The sequence below is a fragment of the Heloderma suspectum genome, chromosome 4 (genome assembly GCF_057233095.1).
Source record: "Heloderma suspectum isolate Gila_16-S chromosome 4, 16-S_ref, whole genome shotgun sequence".
Classification (NCBI taxonomy): Eukaryota; Metazoa; Chordata; class Lepidosauria; order Squamata; family Helodermatidae; genus Heloderma; species Heloderma suspectum.
In genome coordinates this window covers 98285005-98300394 of record NC_139461.1, presented here as the reverse complement: position 1 = coordinate 98300394, position 15390 = coordinate 98285005, and the positions used below count along the sequence as shown (strand labels likewise).

The following is a 15390-nucleotide window of genomic DNA, read 5'->3' as shown; positions in this document are numbered from 1 at the left end:
AACACTGCAAGAAGTGAGGAACATGTAGCAATACATTCCCCTACTCTAGGTTCTGCCACCACACACGACTTGAGCACAGTGGCCATTTGCTGCAGAAATGGTCGATTTGCATTGTTTGACTCTAATGAAGTTGTACTATTTATATATTCCTCAGAATGTAATGGTATGTATCACTGTTAAGACCTATGGATAATCTGCCAAACCCATTTCTTTTCTTTAACTTTCTATGCTGTTCGAGAGATACAATAAAGAATCACTAGTATTATTATTTTACTGAAGTTCAGAATGCAATGTTGCTAGTCAAAATCCAGTAAATAAAACTTTTGAGTACACTAAGGGAGCAATCCTATGGCCACTAGTCAGTGCCTAGATGGCCATAGGATATCTGGTTTTCCAGGAACTGATCTCAGAGCCCAAGCTCCAAGGTCGATCCCAGAGAACCGACCTTCCCCCCGCCTCCGCGCTGCCTTGCAGGCAGCGTGGAACAACCCCGCGCTCCGAAGAGGAGCATGGAGCAGCCAAAACAGGGCATTCTGGGGGGCATTCTGGGGCAGGGAAGGCAGAAATGCCGGTACGACACATCCTACGTGTTGTCCGTCAGACTCCTCCCCCGCTCCGCAGTCCCGCAATTAGACAGCCGAAATTGGATGTCTACCTGCAAATGCAGAGCAGGAGAAGCGTGGAGGGAATGACGTGCTGTGAAGACTAAAAAAAAAACTTTGTGGAGGGCAGGGGGAGTGGGACAGGATATTACTTATTAAAATTGACTTATCTTAAGAGATAAAATTGCTCGGTTTGGTTAAGGGCCTCCAAGGACAGACAGGATAGTGCTCTGGAGGAAGCAGCTGGCATTTCAATAATACCTTGGTCAGTAAAAAGCTTCTTCCCTCCTTTCCTTTGCTGTTGTGTTTGTCAAATGCACTGGATTGTTGCCTATCTACTTGTGTCTCCCTCAAGCCCAGTGAAAGGTTGAAAAGGCCACTAACCCCATGGCTAGATGCCTGTTGTGTGCAGTGTGTGCCTCCCGTGCAGTGCCCTTTGCTTTAAATCCATTTTGTACAATAGGAGAGGAAAATGATACAAATGGCCATTGTTATCCGAGACAAATGATCACCAGCTTTTGTCCAATATGAGCAATATGTGTGTTTAATATAACTCTGGGATATAAATGCGATTTATGAAATGCTTTTGTATGAGGAGATTGATTACAAAACCGAATACTCTGAATTTGCTTATGTTACAGTGGCACGGCTTGTATGCAGCTGGGGCATGAGCTTCACTGCAGCTGAGGCTATTCCTGACTACCAACGATGTACAAATGACTGAAAAAGCTCTCCCTCCTCCATTATCATTAATGACATCTGGTGTGTGTTTGTGTTTGCCTGCATGCCCGGTGCCAGTGACAGGCTTGCTTCTAATTTTTTAGATTTTCCCAGTTGAAAGGGCTGCAAAAATCACATGGAAGATGTAATTATGGAGGGTAGAGTTAAGACACACACACACACACACACACACACACAATGTTTAGAAGGAAGTTAAGGATTTATTGAAGGACAGATGCCAAGTGAACAAACACAAATCCCAAACGCAGCGGAAAGATGACTAAATATACTGTTAGTTTCTGTCATCTGTACAGATGCCCACCCCCACCCCGCAGTTACTGGCTGCACTGTTACTGGCTGCACAACCTCCACAAATTGCAAGTATGACAGTACAGAGATATCCAAACCTCTATCTAAGTACCAGACGGTAGGATCCCGCCCAGGATTCTACCCAAACACATACTCGCATGCATGCAACCAGTTAGTGACTGCAAGGAGGTCAAATCAGTCAATCCTAAAGGAAATCAACCCTGAGTGCTCATTGGAAGGACAGATACTGACGCTGAAGCTCAAATATTTTGGCCACCTAATGCGAAGAGAAAACTCCTTGGAAAAGACCCTGATGCTGGGAAAGATTGAAGGCAAAAGGAGAAGGGGACGGCAGAGGATAAGATGGCTAGATAGCATCACCGATGCAATGAATATGAACTTGAGCATTCCCCGGGAGAGAGTGGAGGACAGGAAGGCCTGGTGTGCTATGGTCCATGGGGTCACGAAGAGTCGGACACGACTGAACGACTGAACAACAACAAAATGATGGAGCCCCCAGGTCCCTAGGGGCCCACTGGGGATGATATAATTATTATTTAATATTAATTATAAATAATATTAATGATTTAATATATTTAATTCCAAATTTTAATGGCCCAGCACTCAATGGAGAATCACAGGGTTTGGTGGCTGCACTGGCTGTTGTCTTCTTTCCCCTAAATGCCTTTGGACTCCACCAACTTAGCAATGTCCAAAGTATGCGAGCTTGGCACAAAGCTTAGCAAAGTGCAACTGAGCTGAAGTGGACAGCCTGTGAATCAGTGCAAGCAGAATACACGTGCACACGCATGCGCACACACTAAAAGTGGGTGCCAGGTTGGGATTAAATGGGAGTCGGGCCTGGAAAGGTTGAAGACGATTCCTTTAAATAATCAGGTTTCAGGGAAAACATGCTATGTAATAAGACTGATTATGAATTCATTATGCCAACAGCACATATACAGGTATATGATTATCTTTCCACACCAATTTCGACCTCTGATAGTCTAGCTTGTGGCATATGTCTGGGCCTGGATTTTTACACTTCTTTTAGGTCAATCTGTAGAGACAGACCAATCTCATGTTACAGCCTCATATAATCTTCTTGTTTGCCTAAAGCAGATCAATCTGCTAGTTATTTGTGAATATTGTAACATGCTGCACAGTAATAAGCTTGGTCCTGTTCATGTTACTCATCCATGTGATTTTATGAGAGGGTTGAAATGAGCTTTATACTCTTACATTAGTGTGACAATATCTTACAGATTGGAACATCTTCCAGGGATTGCTTATCTGCGTTCAGTTCTCAAACACTGAACCATTCAGCCCACAGCAAACAGTGGTTATCTCTTAATGTTTTAGATATCATTGTGAATGTGTACCTTTTCCAAAGTTTCTCTCATTAGTAGTCCAACAAACTTCCATTGGCTCCAAGGTCTGCAGGTTCATCCACCCCTTTAAGGTGATTGTCTCAATACTTTCTCTTTACCTCAGGTTTTGATAGCCTAAGGGAAACCTTCTGCAGCAGTTCAAGTATGTTGCAATGCCTACAGATTCATAAATTAGTGATCTCGCAGCTTTCCCTCTGTGCAGAATCTCAGATGCTCCTGTTAATGTTTTGAGTTACAGGCAGAAGTGTCACTGGTTTCATTGTGTCAAGGGAGGCAGCTAGAAACCAGTTTAATAAGGAAGAGAAATGAACCATGGGCAATAGACATTTCAAAGGAGAATTCTAAAATAGCTTGAGCTAGCCTTGACAGAAATCTGAATTTCCCAAAAGAAAAGATGTCCTCAGAGTGAATAGCTAGAAGCACGATTCTGATGGAGGAAAGGGCAGAGATATTTTTGCAGTGGCAGAAAAGAGGTGGACAGTGGCAAAGGGGTTTAAACCTGTCAGAACTTTTAAGTATTTACAGTTAACACACAATCAATTAAATGGGCTCGGTTAAGATGGGGGGAGGTGAGTTCCTCCCCCCCCCCTTCATCTGACTTCCCCAAGGGCTGGGCTGACTATGCATCTATCAGGTACTCATGCTGCCTTGAGCCTATTTATTTACTTATTACTTACTTTTGCTTGTTTTGCTTTGTGGCGAGCTTCAAACACCTCTTGAAAACACATTTCTTCACTCACACTTTCCTTGACTCGTAAACTATCATAACACTGCTTTGTTTAACTGCTCTTGCTGTAATGTTTTTAGGATATTTGTCATATACTGTTTTTATATTGTATTATATGTGGTTTTATGTGAACTGTTTGGAGATTCTGCGATGTCAAGTGATATAGAAGTAGTTTAAATAAATAAATGTATAACCTGCAGCTTCATCCAAAAATGGATTTCAGGGTGGCATACATAAAAATGCAATAAACGTTGTCTATACAATATAACAGAGTCATATAGTACCTGCTAAAAGGTATGAAAATCCATTTAAAAGGGTTGGGTAAATAGAAATATGTAACCTGGTGCCATAAGATAGTTTTGGCTCAGCCATACATCCTTGGGGAGGGCATTCCAAAGCCCCTCCACAGAAAAGGCCCTCTACTTCTGGGTTGCATAATGTGCCTCTCCTAACCATGGAACTTGGAGAAGGGCCTCATCTGATGAACTTAATGCAGCCTATCTGTCTATGGTGAAACCCTGTGCCCAGCCACAGTGTTAGGCTAAGACCAGGTCCCTTCTCCTGCTGGTGGGCCCGTACCCTGCCAGTGCTTGCCTGGATGAAATTAGGATGAGCCATGTGGGGAGAATCTGCTTTTATCAGACACTCTCCAAGGCATAAATTACTCAGGAGTTTGCTTGATGCATCTTTCTAGAAAGATGGGACGGAAGATTTTAAATGGCAGTGTATCTTCAGATAAATTGGGAACTTATCTCCTCCCATGGGAGCAGTGTCATTAACTATGTGATAGAGCCTGAAGTGATCTTCCATTTAGTAAAGTACTTTGCTATTGTTCACCATACTGATAGTGATCACTTTCCACTATTCACTTTTTTCAAACTGCCAAGGATTCAAGTCCTTATTTAGGATATTTCTATACTTAACTGAAGGGTGAAATGGTCCAAGTATTTAGAAGTTCCAATTTCTCTGAATTGTTTAACTCCCAGGAAGAATTAAATATTCAATCAGCAATCCTCTATGTCAAGAATGAACTGGAAGTGATATGTACTTATGAAGATTTTCCAAATTTCTTTTGGAGAAACAGGCAGGTAAGGTAGGTAGACATCAAAATTCAAGTGAATATATGAGATGGTTTGGTGCAGATTGTGTCTCTCTCAGAAATCAGTTACAGGCAAGTCTTATAGACATGAGAATGGTAAACTCCTTCCAGAGTTTTATTATAAGTTGAAGAATTATTATAAAGCTCTTCTGAAGGATAAGAAGATAAAAATTTATAAAAGATACATGGGTTCTACTTTTGAATGCTTCCCTTTCTAATAATAGCTAAAATGGAGAATGGTGTCAGGAGCACTGAGTAGTTATTCAGAAAGTCTGGCATGTCATATTTCAGCTAAAGTCTGGAAAATTCATTTTTTACTATATATAATGATCCATCAAATTCTGTGGTGTGTAATACACCAGAGGATTTTGACAAGTTACCGGCTTGGCTGCCAGTTTCAGTTAAGGAAGCAGCAGGATTAATTATTCTGTTAAGAAATGGGAAAGCACTTAGTCCTGACTACATTCTCCCTGAGCTAATAAAGTTAAATATAAATTGGTTGGCACCAATGCTTGCAATTTTGTTTATGTTTATTAATCTATCAGGGAATGTTCCAGATTTGTGAAAGAGGGCTATTGTTATTTCCATATTTTAAAAAGTAGCATGGTTTAATCCATCTAATTATTGACTGGTTAATTAATTGTTGGGAAAATCTATGCAGCCTGTTAAAAAGGCTTGAGTTGAATTTAATAAATTGGGTACAGAAGAAGGTGGGTTTTGATCTGGTCAGTCTGCCTTTGATTATTGCATGGTGTTTTCACACCTAGCAGAAAAGTCCTCTTGGGGACCTAGTCAGAAATTTTTATTTATTTATTTGCCTGTATAGATCTTCACACTGCTTTTGATCTCATCCCTAGAAACCTGTTATGGGAGAAGTTAAAAAATACTTCAGTTGATAAGAGGCTACCTTTTCGATTAACAATTACATCCTGTGACTTCTGTGCAAATTAGGTGCAGTCCAAATGGAGTATTAACTAAGGTTATCTCCTCTACTCAAGGTGTGAGACAAGCTGTGTATTAGCACCACTTTATTAAACCTATTTGTGAATGATCTAGGTCCTTTTATAAAATCACACACACACACACACACACACACATGGGCCCCATCATTGCTGTATGCAGATGACCCTGTTTCATTGTCACACTCAAGCTGGGATTATATCATTTGCTGGAGGCTTTTACCTGTTTTTGTGACATTGATCAACTAGTTATTAATTACATCAAAACAAAGGAAATTATATAGCTGAACTCTCAATGGGAATCCAATTGACAAGTATATTCATATAAATATATTGGTATTCATTTTCATCATACTTTAAAATGGAGAGTTTGAAACAGAAGAAGCATCAGTAAGATTTTTCAAAATATATGAGAAAAAAGTGGTACATCTTTGGGGAATTCAGCCCCTATGAATTCAATCCATTGTTTGTGTCTCCCCATTGCTCTGTTGAGCTGCCTCTCTGCAATGAAACCATTTCATGTGGCCTTATGTGTACAGGTGAGCTCCATGATAGAGAAGAGTATCAGAGAATTGAATTTGGTGTTAATGGAGTTATTGAGACAGAGTCATCTGTGCTGAATTACAGTATTTCATCTTCAGGCACCAAAGGTCATTCTTCATTGTGCACCTCCCCAGAAAATCCCCAGTTATGTACTCAACGAAGCCAACTATAACTCCACTGACTGCCAGTTTACTGATCCTGTTCTTGCTTTGGGTAGAAGTTCTACTGCTAAATACAACAATTTACCTGGGAGCCTTGGGCAAAGGGAGTGCAAAAAGAAGAAGGAATGACTCCTTGGATATTACAGTTATTTGGAAGATGCCAGCAATGGCATCATTCCTGCTGAGGCTTTGGTAAACAAGCATGCACATTCATCAGGACTTCATAGCATAAGCACAGAAAATATAGAACTTTCAAGTGACATGTCATCAGTCTCTCCAAGGACTTGCAACAGCCCTGAAAATTCTGTGGACTTCACTAGTGAAGCCATGCCTGATGATTCAGTTTCTAGTGTGCTAGATGCTACTAGGACTGCAGGGCAGCCTGAAGTATGCAGTGTTACTCATTTGTGTCAGTCTTGTGTCCCCTCTGAGCCTGGGAGGGACAGCCCATTAAGGACAGCTGTTGGACATCCTTATGCTGGTACTGATACTTGGCATTGTTGTTGTTGTTGTTGTTCTGTCCTGTGAGGGCACACCTGCCAACTGGGTAGAGTTGCACACTGTGGAAAGCACTGACTCAGACCAAGCTAAGCCTGAGAGTGCTTCATCTACTATAAAGGCAGCCACCCTCAATTCAGGATCAGTCACAGGTAGTCAGCCTGTGAAATCGTGGGCTAGTCTGTTTCACAACGCCAAGCCCTCTGTTTCCATGCTGATGGCTTATGTGGAGATTAAGTATGCCCCTCCCACCACATCTTCTCTGGTCCCTAAGAAACAGGCTGAGGTCAAAGAAGGGCCTGTTCCAGTTCCTGAGGATCCTGTAGCCATAGAGATGGCAGAATTACTGGAACCTGTAAAACTAATACATAAACTAGTATCCTGCAACCACAAGGGCTCATCAATAAAGGATACTGGTGTTATATCAATGGTACACTGCGAGCTTTGGTGCTTGCCCTATATATCACATAATGCATCACTTTGAAATGGAATCTCCAAAGATCTTCTGCACGCCTGCTGACACTTAACAGCTTCAAAGGTTCTATTGCTCAAAGTGTTGTTGATTAGTACATATGGCTTTACAGGTGTTTTACATTATAACTCGGCTTCTATAACTCAGCTCTTATATGGGGTAGCCATAAAAATAATGAGGTTGAAAGATTTCAGTCAGTTTCCTCAGAACAATTCCTGGGGTTCCTAGGTTTGTGGCTAATACTGTGCTGGGCTTGGAAACTGAATTAAACTTCATAACACATATGGATTGGATGTCTACCTTTTGTAGATGGATTACATTTTGTTTTGACCAACAGAACCCTTGCTACTGTTCTGTGATCTGGCAAGATTTTCTTATAGAAATACCTGGGTGAAGGCTGTGAAACATTTTCCTCTGGGTAAGGAAAATAAGTTTTGTTGTTAAGATTATATGATTTGTTGTTGTTGTTGTTCAGTCGTTCAGTCGTGTCCGACTCTTCGTGACCCCATGGACCATAGCACGCCAGGCCTTCCTGTCCTGCGCTCTCTCCCGGAGCGTGCTCAAGTTCATATTCATTGCATCGGTGATGCTATCTAGCCATCTCATCCCGTGCTGTCCCCTTCTCCTTTTGCCTTCAGTCTTTCCCAGCGTCAGGGTCTTTTCCAAGGAGTTTTCTCTTCGCATTAGGTGGCCAAAATATTTGAGCTTCAGCTTCAGTATCTGTCCTTCCAATGAGCACTCAGGGTTGATTTCCTTTAGGATGGACTGATTTGACCTCCTTGCAGTCCAGGGGACTCGTAAGAGTCTTCTCCAGCACCACAGTTCGAAAGCATCAATTCTTCGGCGCTCAGCCTTCCTTATAGTGCAGCTCTCACAGCCATACATTACTACTGGGAAAACCATAGCTTTGATTAGATGGACCTTTGTCGGCAAGGTGATGTCTCTGCTTCTTACTATGCTGTCTAGGTTTGCCATAGCTTTCCTCCCAAGGAGCAAGCGTCTTTTAATTTCATGGCTACAGTCACCGTCTGTGGTGATCTTGGAGCCCAAGAGAGTAAAATCTGTCACTGCTGCCATTTCTTCCCCTTCTATAAGCCAGGAAGTGATAGGGCCAGATGCCATGATCTTAGTTTTCTTAATGTTGAGTTTCAAACCAGCTTTTGCACTCTCCTCTTTCACCCTCAACAAGAGGCTCTTTAGATCCTCTTCGCTTTCTGCCATTAGGATGGTATCGTCTGCATATCGGAGGTTGTTGATAATTCTCCCAGCAATCTTAATTCCGACCTCTGATTCATCCAACCCGGCATTTCTCATGATGTACTCTGCATATAAGTTAAATAAGCAGGGTGACAATATGCAGCCTTGTCGTACTCCTTTCCCAATTTTGAACCACTCAGTTGTTCCATGTCTGGTTCTTACTCTTGCTTTTTGACCCTTGTACAGGTTTCTCAGGAGACAGGTAAGGTGGTCTGGTACTCCCATCACTTTAAGAATTTGCCACAGTTTGTTGTGATCCACACAATCAAAGGCTTTAGCGTAGTCAATGAAGCAGAAATAAGACATTTTTCTGGATTTCTCTTGCTTTCTCCATGATGCAGCGAATGTTGGCGATTTGATCTCTAGTTCCTCTGCCTCTTCGAAACCCAGCTTGTACTTCCGGTAGTTCTCGGTTCGCATACTGCTGAAGCCTAGCTTGTAGGATTTTGAGCATCACCTTGCTGGCATGTGAAATGAGCGCAATTGTGCGGTAGTTTGAACACTCTTTGGCGTTGCCCTTCTTTGGAATTGGAATGTAAACTGACCTTTTCCAGTCTTGCGGCCATTGTTGAGTGTTCCAAATTTGTTGGCATATTGAATGCAGCACTTTAACAGCATCATCTTTTAGGATTTTAAATAGCTCAGCTGGAATACTGTCATCTCTGCTAGCTTTGTTGTTACTAATGCTTCCTAAGGCCCACTTGACTTCACTCTCGAGGATGTCCGGCTCAAGTTCAGTGACCGCACTGTCATGGCCATCAGGGACATTCAGATCTTTCCTGTATAGTTCTTCTGTGTATTCTTTCCACCTCTTCTTCATCTCATCTGCTTCTGTTAGGTCCCTGCCTTCTTTGTCCTTTATCATGCCCGTCTTTGCACAAAACGTTCCCTTGAGATCTCCAATTTTCTTGAAGAGATCTCTAGTCTTTCCCATTCTGTTGTTTTCCTCGATTTCTTTGCATTGTTCATTTAAGAAGGCCTTCTTGTCTCTCCTTGCTATTCTCTGGAACTCTGCATTCAGTTGGATAGATCTTCCCCTTTCTCCTTTGCTTTTCGCTTCCCTTCTTTCTTCAGCTACTTGTAAAGCCTCATCAGACAGCCACTTGGCTTTCTTGCATTTCTTTTTCTTTGGGATGGATTTTGTTGCTGCCTCCTGAACAATGTTACGGACCTCCGTCCATAGTTCCTCAGGCACTCTGTCTATCAGGTCTAATCCCTGAAATCTATTCCTCACCTCCACTGTATATTCATCAGGGATATGATTTAGGTCATACCTGAATGGTTTAGTGGTTTTCCCTACATTCTTCAATTTAAGCCGAAATTTTGCAACAAGAAGCTCATGATCTGAGCCACAGTCAGCTCCGGGTCTTGTTTTTACTGACTGTATAGAGCTTCTCCATCTTTGGCTGCAAAGGACATAATCAATCTGATTTCGATATTGACCATCTGGTGATGTCCATGTGTAGAGTCGTCTCTTGTGCTGTTGGAAAAGAGTGTTTGCTATGATCAGCATGTTCTCTTGGCAAAACTCTATTAGCTTTTGTCTTAGCTTTTGTCCTGCTTCATTTTGTACACCAAGGCCATGCCTGCCTGTTATCCCGGTGATTTCTTGACTTCCTACTTTAGCATTCCAATCCCCTATGATGAAGAGGACATCTTTTTTTGGTGTTAGTTCTAGAAGGTGTTGTAGGTCTTCATAGAATCGATCAACCTCAGCTTCTTCGGCATCAGTGGTTGGGGCATAGACTTGAATTACTGTGATGTGGAATGGTTTGCCTTGGATTCGTACTGAGATCATTCTATTGTTTTTGAGATTGTACCCCAGTACTGCTTTTCCCACCCTTTTGTTGACTATGAGTGCTACTCCATTTCTTCTAAGGGATTCTTGCCCACAATAGTAGATATGATGGTCACCTGAATTAAATTCGCCCATGCCTGTCCATTTTAGTTCGCTGATTCCCAAGATGTCGATGTTCAATCTTGCCATCTCATGTTTGACCACCTCCAGCTTACCTTGATTCATTGATCTGACATTCCAGGTTCCTAAACAATATTGTTCTTTACAGCATTGGATTTTCTTTTCACCACCAGACACATCCACAGCTGAGTGTCCTTTCGGCTTTGGCACAGCCGCTTCATTCTTTCTGGCGCTACTTGGAAATACCCTCTGCTCTTCCCCAGTAGTATATTGGACACCTTCCGACCTGAGGGTCTCATCTTCCGGCGTCATCTCTTTTAGCCTTGTGATACGTTCCATGGGGTTTTCTTGGCAAGAATACTGGAGTGGGTTGCCATTTCCTTCTCCAGTGGACCACATTTTGTCAGAACTCTCTGCCATGACCTGTCCATCTTGGGTGGCCCTGCACAGCATAGCTTATGGCTTCACTGAGTTACGCAAGCCCCTTCGCCACAACAAGGCAGTGATCCATAAAGGGGAAGATTATATGATACTGAATGGCAAATTTTGATATCCTTGGAAGCCAAATTGGGTTCTCCTTCAATTGTTGGCATTCAATTCCCTATTGGGATAAAGGGTCAACTGATTTAAGAACTACATACGTTTCTGAGCCTTGGGCTGTACTTCCATTGCCCCATAGGAATGTTTTAACATTTGCTATGTTAGAGAGGAGATTCAGCAAGGGTTTTTCATTGCAACTTTATTGTCCTTGTGGTTTAGGCGATTTACAGACTGTAATGGATGTCTTATTGTATTGTAATTTTTATCAGGATATTAGGAGAGAACTGATTTTTACTTTTATTATCTAAGTTGCCTGGTAGACACAATTCATTTTATATATCTTACTGTTCAGCCAACATCATCCCTGAAGTTACTGGAAAGGTTGCTTTTTTCTGTTACGGTTAAGTTGGGAGCCTGGTTAACATGTTCTTGATTTGTTTAGCACTCTGTATCTGCCTGTATTTATATACATTGTAAATCTTTATTCTCAATCTGGTCATGGCCCATAATAAACAGATTTAATTTGATTATTAACCTCAACTATCTCATGGAATTGTGAGGATAAAATGGTATAACTATGTGTTTTAACTTATTGTCTCCGTAGGATAAATTATTATGAACCAGTTATCCTGGTAAATATATGTAGCTAGGACAGGAGGGGGGGGGAGTGCCAGCCCAAGACATTTTTCTGTCTGAAGTGGAGCTCAAAAGTCACCCTTTCCCCCACTAGGGCTTTAAAAGTCTTGCTGCTTCATTCAGACACCAGTTCCTAGCTTCATCTATCCACCCTTGAAGTGCTGCATGAAACCAGTAGTCATGGGCAGGTCCCCCGCCTCCAGCCAGGTCCTCTGGGCACCCGCCCTGCCCCTGTGTCAAGATTCCCTTGGCCCCCTCTTTCCTCAAGCACTCGCAGACACACAAAAAGAGAGGATTCAGTCTCACGCCTTTAATTCATTATTCACAGGTTCATTACAGATGCAAATCCTCGAAGGCTCCCTGGCTACAAAGGAATGCCTCCAGGGGATTCAAATGGGATAAACAAAAGTTGCCTGACTAGGCTGACTTAGGGAGGGAGGTCCCGCCCCTCACGTGCTGCTTCCCTGTGTAGCCTCTCACGCATCGCTAAGCAGTTCAAACGTCTAAGCTCCACCACTGAGGTTTCCCTCTTAACTCTGCATCTCCACCTGGCATCTCTTAGGTCACAGTCCTCAAGCCCCTCCTCCTCCTGCTCGCTGCTTCTCACAGAGGGGGGTAAGGATGAAGCTTCATGCCTGGCCATCTGGGAGTTGGTAACCTGAGAAGCATGCCTATCCATACCTGAATTGGCCTGTGAAAAAAAACTCCCCCAGTTCTGGCTTCTCCTCTTCTGCATCTGAGTTGCTGACTATCTCCCTAAACTCAGAACCTGACACCCTGCTTGCATGCACCTGGACCCACAATTGAGCTCCCTGCTGCTTGCTGAGCCACCCACACCCACCCAGGTGGCCTCCTCAAGCTCTGTGATTGCCATTTTTAAAAAATAAAATGGCAATTGAGAAAATGCACATATTTGCATATGCGCATATACATGCATTTGCAAAAATGTGCATACTTGCGCATGTGTGAATATGCACTTTTGCAAAATGCGCATATTTGCGCATATGCAAATGTGCACATTTTCACCATTGCCATTTTATTTTTCAAAATGGCGATCACGGAGCTTGACAAGGTTGGTGCATTGAGTGGATATAAGAGCTGGTGCGCTGTTTTGTCTGCAAGGTGCTGCAGAAAGTCTTTCTTCAGTGCTCAGTAGGGAAACCCCAACCCTTATCTCCAATCAGTGATCAAAGAGCAGAGCAGAGGGTGCCTGCATAGGGCTGGAGGGAGAAGGGATAGGTCCTGTGAAAGACGTTTGTTGGCTGGAGGCTCCCCATCCCTTTTATAAAGAATAAATTGTGGTACTGGTGGTGGTGATCCAGTCTCTGAAATTAAGTGCTGAGCAGATGTGCCCACAGAGACAGACATTAAGGGTGTGTTCATAACAACATAAGAAGAGCCATCCTGGATCAGACTAAGTGTCCCAGGTAATTTACATTACTGCTGAATTATGCTACACATCACAGAATAGGTAACTGCAGATAATTTACATAATGGAAAATAAGAATTCACTCTGATACTCAAAAATGGGATAACAAGGATAAGTTACAGTGGTCAGCTAGATTAGCTCTAGTAAGAATGAATATCTTGCCTAGACTCCTTTTCTTTTTTTTCAAACAATTCCACTTCATCTATCTATTCCAACTCTGGCCAAATGGAACAAGGTATTGTCAGAATTTATCTGGACAGGACAGAAGTCAAGGCTGAAGCAAAACCCGAGGCGAAAGGTGGTCTTGCAGTGCCACATTTGGAATTACATTATGCTGCTGCTCAACTGAGATTTCTTGTAGGATGGGTGCATCCTGTTTCAAAGTAGCTCTCTTTTGAGTGAACAGTACTTACTCCATTTTGAGACAGCCAAAAAGCCAGGGGTCTTCATCCCCAGCCTCAGCAAGGTGGGAGAAAGGCACAGGAACGGGGTTGATCTAGTCTTGCAACATGCAAGACTAGATCAAGCAGTTCAGTTTCTAATGGACTGCTTAAACTGCATTCCCCAAAGGCAAAGGTGGGGGTTCAAATCAGCAAAACATGAATGTGCTGAATAGCAAGAGTGATATCTGGTGAGTTACCTAGTCAGCCACCTGCAGCATGCTCCCATTGTTGAATTCCAGCCTTGACCCCTGTCTTTAAGGCAGTGGTTAACATGTAAAGTCATCTTTTGCTAAAAGAGTAGGAGACAGCAAGTAGGACTTTTGTTTCCGGCAAGTACAGCCATCATCCCCAAGCACCCTCTTTTCTTGTACAGGATGGAAGGCCAACTCAGTCTTTATACCACAGCAAGCAGCACCATTTCCAGCACCTATGAGCTTTGCCTGGCTCATCAGAGTTGTGATGTCACTGCCTTTCTCTTGACTGTATAAGAAGCCTCAAGTTCGTGAAGTCCTGAGTCCCATCTTCCCAGAGGTGGGGGACCATGCTGCTGAAATCACTAGGTGCCTCACCCCTCCAGGGGTATGGTGCCACACTGCTGCTGAAATCACTCAGAGTCTCTCCTCCCAGAGGAAAGGCTCCGTGCTGAAATCAAATCACTAAGCTCCTTGCTTGCCAGAGCAAGGTGCCAACAGTGGGTGCTTTGCCTCCCCTAGTCAAGGCTCTCTGCTCTCCTTCCTCTTCACCCGAGACCAGGAATTGCAATGTGCACTAGTTCCTGTCTGCAGGAAAGGGCTTCAGCCCAAGGAAAGGTATATTGCTTTTGGAGGTTCTTAGTACAAATTGTAGCTTCCCCCCACTCTCTCTGTGTAGGCTTCAGGCCTCAGGAAGACTCCTTCCCACAGTCTTGAAAACTACTTCTAGGCCTGGAGCTCAACTTCACCAAGAATGCAGCTAATTTCCCCACCAAAGCATAACTTGGTCCTAAGTGTTAAATCCATTTGCTCAGCTAATTCCCCCCAAACTAGCTTGTGCATTTGAATCTTTGTAAACCTCAATAAATGTGCCATTGTGGCATTCTCCTCTCCAACAGCGTCTGAGTGTGAACCTCTTTGGGTGGGAATCGCCACCTTAGCCACAGACGCTCTATTGCCAATGCCTAAAGATTCCTTATAAGCGGGTGTGTGAGTCTTGTTAGAACGTGTGCAAGGTTGTACACGGGTCTGACTAAAGCACATCACGTAACAATCCCTTCCCAGAGCACCAGTGGATACTCATAGAACAACATACAGTGGGCAACTGCCCTCTTGATGCCTTGATATGGGTCAGACATTGTGATAGACGTAAGTGCATCTTTGAGCATCCAGTGATTAGAGACACTATACTTACTTGGAAACTCTGGCAGAAAAAAACAGCTCCTGATCTGTCTCCACTAATGTCAGTGTTGCATCATCCAGAATGTGCAGAACATAACAATCCCCAAGGCTTTTGTGCTTGGACAGCAGCAAAAGTTAACAGACTTTTAAATTTATTTGATAAAAGAAGAACCTCTCTCCTATGCAGAGGATTTGAAAAGAACCGAACCAACTGTGTTGTCTTTTTATCAGCACCTGCAACTGCATCACTTTCTTAGCCTGAACCACATTAAGAAGGCAGCCAAGCACCCGCTTACTTCGTTTGAATCTTGTA

General features: G+C 42.9%; 1 long non-coding RNA gene and 1 pseudogene across 1 annotated transcript in view; one reads left to right on the top strand and one right to left on the bottom strand.

Moving 5' to 3' along the window:
* Window positions 1–15390, bottom strand: part of LOC146347182 (uncharacterized) — an 82501-nt gene that overhangs the window by 25207 nt on the left and 41904 nt on the right. The gene's annotated exons all lie outside the window — the stretch shown is intronic.
* On the top strand, window positions 6217–7480 carry LOC146347183 (ubiquitin carboxyl-terminal hydrolase 10 pseudogene; annotated as a pseudogene).